The sequence below is a fragment of the Juglans regia genome, unplaced genomic scaffold (genome assembly GCF_001411555.2).
Source record: "Juglans regia cultivar Chandler unplaced genomic scaffold, Walnut 2.0 Scaffold_809, whole genome shotgun sequence".
Taxonomy (NCBI): Eukaryota; Viridiplantae; Streptophyta; class Magnoliopsida; order Fagales; family Juglandaceae; genus Juglans; species Juglans regia.
Window position 1 is genome coordinate 1 of NW_023363029.1, and position 4,307 is coordinate 4,307.

The 4,307-nt window shown below is 48.7% G+C and overlaps 11 non-coding genes and 3 pseudogenes across 11 annotated transcripts; all 14 read right to left on the minus strand.

Moving 5' to 3' along the window:
* Positions 1-94, minus strand: LOC118346904 (annotated as a pseudogene; the record flags this gene model as incomplete).
* Positions 95-283: 189 nt separating this feature from the next.
* LOC118346898 lies at positions 284-402 on the minus strand. Its single transcript, XR_004800168.1, has one exon. It is a non-coding gene; the product is annotated as a 5S ribosomal RNA (ribosomal RNA).
* A 190-nt stretch (positions 403-592) lies between these two features.
* Positions 593-711, minus strand: LOC118346895. Its single transcript, XR_004800165.1, has one exon. It is a non-coding gene; the product is annotated as a 5S ribosomal RNA (ribosomal RNA).
* A 188-nt stretch (positions 712-899) lies between these two features.
* LOC118346899 lies at positions 900-1,018 on the minus strand. Its single transcript, XR_004800169.1, has one exon. It is a non-coding gene; the product is annotated as a 5S ribosomal RNA (ribosomal RNA).
* Positions 1,019-1,208: 190 nt separating this feature from the next.
* Positions 1,209-1,327, minus strand: LOC118346900. The gene has a single exon (XR_004800170.1). It is a non-coding gene; the product is annotated as a 5S ribosomal RNA (ribosomal RNA).
* Positions 1,328-1,517: 190 nt separating this feature from the next.
* On the minus strand, positions 1,518-1,636 carry LOC118346908. Its single transcript, XR_004800175.1, has one exon. It is a non-coding gene; the product is annotated as a 5S ribosomal RNA (ribosomal RNA).
* A 190-nt stretch (positions 1,637-1,826) lies between these two features.
* LOC118346896 lies at positions 1,827-1,945 on the minus strand. Its single transcript, XR_004800166.1, has one exon. It is a non-coding gene; the product is annotated as a 5S ribosomal RNA (ribosomal RNA).
* A 190-nt stretch (positions 1,946-2,135) lies between these two features.
* LOC118346905 lies at positions 2,136-2,254 on the minus strand. Its single transcript, XR_004800172.1, has one exon. It is a non-coding gene; the product is annotated as a 5S ribosomal RNA (ribosomal RNA).
* A 190-nt stretch (positions 2,255-2,444) lies between these two features.
* LOC118346903 lies at positions 2,445-2,563 on the minus strand (annotated as a pseudogene).
* A 190-nt stretch (positions 2,564-2,753) lies between these two features.
* On the minus strand, positions 2,754-2,872 carry LOC118346902 (annotated as a pseudogene).
* Positions 2,873-3,062: 190 nt separating this feature from the next.
* On the minus strand, positions 3,063-3,181 carry LOC118346907. Its single transcript, XR_004800174.1, has one exon. It is a non-coding gene; the product is annotated as a 5S ribosomal RNA (ribosomal RNA).
* A 189-nt stretch (positions 3,182-3,370) lies between these two features.
* Positions 3,371-3,489, minus strand: LOC118346897. The gene has a single exon (XR_004800167.1). It is a non-coding gene; the product is annotated as a 5S ribosomal RNA (ribosomal RNA).
* Positions 3,490-3,679: 190 nt separating this feature from the next.
* Positions 3,680-3,798, minus strand: LOC118346906. Its single transcript, XR_004800173.1, has one exon. It is a non-coding gene; the product is annotated as a 5S ribosomal RNA (ribosomal RNA).
* Positions 3,799-3,987: 189 nt separating this feature from the next.
* Positions 3,988-4,106, minus strand: LOC118346901. Its single transcript, XR_004800171.1, has one exon. It is a non-coding gene; the product is annotated as a 5S ribosomal RNA (ribosomal RNA).
* Positions 4,107-4,307: the final 201 nt, after the last annotated feature.

The following is a 4,307-nucleotide window of genomic DNA, read 5'->3' on the forward strand; positions in this document are numbered from 1 at the left end:
GAGGTGACCCATCCAAGTACTACTCTCGCCCAAGCACGCTTAACTGCGGACTTCTGATGGGTTCCGGTGCATTTGTGCTGGTATGATCGCACCCATCAAACCAATTCTTTAAAATTCATATAATCCTAGGGCGACCTACTAGCGTATTTCCGATCCAATGCGAACCGTTGATCTGATCGAAACCCTTGGCTACGCGATGGGCAGGGCGCGATTTTCCTAAAAATCAACTCCCAAGTTGTCCTTCTTGTAAATTCCTCTCGCAAGGCGGAAAAAACAAAAACGAGGGGTGCAACACGACGACATCCGAGGAGGTCCCCCATCCGAGTACTACTCTCGCCCAAGCAAGCTTGACTGCAGAGTTCTGATGGGATCCGGTGCATTAGTGCTGGTATGATCGCACCCTTCAAACTAATTATTTCAAATTCATATAATCCTAGGCCGACCTACATGCGTATTTCCGATCCCAATGCGAACCGGAGATCTGATCGAAACCCTTGGCTACGCCATGGGCAGGGCGCGATTTTCCTAAAAATCCACTCCCAAGTGGTCCTTATTGTCAATTCCTCTCGCAAGGCGGAAAAAACAAAAACGAGGGGTGCAACACGAGGACTTCCCAGGAGGTGACCCATCCTAGTACTACTCTCGCCCAAGCACGCTTAACTGCGGAGTTCTGATGGGTTCCGGTGCATTTGTGCTGGTATGATCGCACCCATCTAACCAATTATTTAAAATTCATATAATCCTAGGGCGACCTACTAGCGTATTTCCGATCCAATGCAAACCGTTGATCTGATCGAAACCCTTGGCTACGCGATGGGCAGGGCGCGATTTTCCTAAAAATCAACTCCCAGTTGTCCTTCTTGTAAATTCCTCTCGCAAGGCGGAAAAAACAAAAACGAGGGGTGCAACACGACGACATCCGAGGAGGTCCCCCATCCGAGTACTACTCTCGCCCAAGCAAGCTTGACTGCAGAGTTCTGATGGGATCCGGTGCATTAGTGCTGGTATGATCGCACCCTTCAAACTAATTATTTAAAATTCATATAATCCTAGGCCGACCTACATGCGTATTTCCGATCCCAATGCGAACCGGCGATCTGATCGAAACCCTTGGCTACGCCATGGGCAGGGCGCGATTTTCCTAAAAATCAACTCCCAAGTTGTCCTTCTTGTAAATTCCTCTCGCAAGGCGGAAAAAACAAAAACGAGGGGTGCAACACGACGACATCCGAGGAGGTCCCCCATCCGAGTACTACTCTCGCCCAAGCAAGCTTGACTGCAGAGTTCTGATGGGATCCGGTGCATTAGTGCTGGTATGATCGCACCCTTCAAACTAATTATTTAAAATTCATATAATCCTAGGCCGACCTACATGCGTATTTCCGATCCCAATGCGAACCGGAGATCTGATCGAAACCCTTGGCTACGCCATGGGCAGGGCGCGATTTTTCGGAAAATCCACTTTCGAGTGGTCCTTCTTGTCAATTCCTCTGGCAAGGCGGAAAAAACAAAAATGAGGGGTGCACCACGAGGACTTCCCAGGAGGTCACCCATCCTAGTACTACTCTCGCCCAAGCACGGTTAACTGCGGAATTCTAATGGGATCCGGTGCATTAGTGCTGGGATGATTGCACCCATCAAACTAATTATTTTAAATTCTTATAATCCTAGTGCGATGTACTAGCGTCTTTCCCATCCAAATGCGAACCGGCGATCTGATCGAAACCCATAGCTACGCGATGGGCAAGGCTCGATTTTCCTAAAAATCCACTCCCGAGTGGTTCTTCTTGTCAATTCCTCTCACAAGGTGGAAAAAACAAAAACGAGGGGTGCAACACGAGGACTTCCCAGGAGGTCACCCATCCTAGTACTACTCTCGCCCAAGCACGGTTAAATGCGGAGTTGAAATGGGATCCGGTGCATTAGTGCTGGTATGATCACCCCCGTCAAACTAATTATTTAAAATTCATATAATCCTAGTGCGACGTACTAGCGTCTTTCCGATCCAAATGCGAACCAGCGATCTGATCGAAACCCATAGCTACGCGATGGGCAGGGCGCGATTTTCCTAAAAATCCACTCCCGAGTGGTCGTTATTGTCAATTCCTCTCGCAAGGCGGAAAAAACAAAAACGAGGGGTGCAACACGAGGACTTCCCAGGAGGTGACCCATCCTAGTACTACTCTCGCCCAAGCACGCTTAACTGCGGAGTTCTGATGGGTTTCGGTGCATTTGTGCTGGTATGATCGCACCCATCAAACCAATTATTTAAAATTCATATAATCCTAGGGCGACCTACTAGCGTATTTCCGATCCCAATGCGAACCGTTGATCTGATCGAAACCCTTGGCTACGCGATGGGCAGGGCGCGATTTTCCTAAAAATCCACACCCAAGTTGTCCTTCTTGTAAATTCCTCTCGCAAGGCGGAAAAAACAAAAACGAGGGGTGCAACACGACGACATCCGAGGAGGTCCCCCATCCGAGTACTACTCTCGCCCAAGCAAGCTTGACTGCAGAGTTCTGATGGGATCCGGTGCATTAGTGCTGGTACGATCGCACCATTCAAACTAATTATTTAAAATTCATATAATCCTAGGCCGACCTACATGCGTATTTCCGATCCCAATGCGAACCGGAGATCTGATCGAAACCCTTGGCTACGCCATGGGCAGGGCCCGATTTTCCTAAAAATCCACTCCCAAGTTGTCCTTCTTGTAAATTCCACTCGCAAGGCGGAAAAAACAAAAACGAGGGGTGCAACACGACGACATCCGAGGAGGTCCCCCATTTGAGTACTACTCTCGCCCAAGCAAGCTTGACTGCAGAGTTCTGATGGGATCCGGTGCATTAGTGCTGGTATGATCGCACCCTTCAAACTAATTATTTAAAATTCATATATTCCTAGGCCGACCTACATGCGTATTTCCGATCCCAATGCGAATCGGCGATCTGATCGAAACCCTTGGCTACGCCATGGGCAGGGCGCGATTTTTCGAAAAATCCACTTCCGAGTGGTCCTTCTTGTCAATTCCTCTCACAAGGTGGAAAAAACAAAAACGAGGGGTGCAACACGAGGACTTCCCAGGAGGTCACCCATCCTAGTACTACTCTCGCCCAAGCACGCTTAGCTGCGGAGTTCTGATGGGATTCGCTGCATTAGTGCTGGTATGATCGCAACCATCAAACCAATTATTTAAAATTCATATAATCCTAGGCGACCTACTAGCGTATTTCCGATCCCAATGCGAACCGGCGATCTGATCGAAACCCTTGGCTACGCGCTGGGCAGGGCGTGATTTTCCTAAAAATCCACTCCCAAGTTGTCCTTCTTGTAAATTCGCCTCGTAAGGCGGAAAAAACAAAAACGAGGGGTGCAACATGAGGACTTCCCAGGAGGTCACCCATCCTAGTACTCCTCTCGCCCAAGCAAGCTTGAATGCGGACTTCTGATGGGATCCGGTGCATTAGTGCTGGTATGATCGCACCCATCAAGCTAATTATTTCAAATTCATATAATCTTAGGGCGACCTACTAGCGTATTTCCGATCCCAATGCGAACCGACGATCTGATCGAAACCCTTGGCTACACAATGGGCAGAGCGCAATTTTCCTAAAAATCCACTTCCGAGTGGTCCTTATTGTCAATTCCTCTCGCAAGGCGGAAAAAACAAAAACGAGGGGTGCACCACGAGGACTTCCCAGGAGGTCACCCATCCTAGTACTACTCTCGCCCAAGCACGCTTAACTGCGGAGTTCTGATGGGTTTCGGTGCATTTGTGCTGGTATGATCGCACCCATCAAACCAATTATTTAAAATTCATATAATCCTAGGGCGACCTACTAGCGTATTTCCGATCCCATTGCGAACCGGTAATCTGATCGAAACCCTTGGCTACACGATGGGCAGGGCGCGATTTTCCTAAAAATCCACTCCCAAGTTGCCTTCTTGTAAATTCCTCTCGCAAGGCGGAAAAAACAAAAACGAGGGGTGCAACACGAGGATTTCCCAGGAGGTCACCCATCCTGGTACTACCCTCGCCCAAGCAAGCTTGACTGCATAGTTCTGATGGGATCCGGTGCATTAGTGCTCGTATGATCGTACCCATGAAACTAATTATTTCAAATTCATATAATCCTAGGGCGACCTAGTAGCGTATTTCCGACCCCAATGCGAACCGGCGATCTGATCGAAACCCTTGGCTACACGATGGGCAGGGCGCGATTTTCCTAAAAATTCACTCCCGAGTGGTCGTTATTGTCAATTCCTCTCGCAAGGCGGAAAAAACAAAAACGAGGGGTGCAACA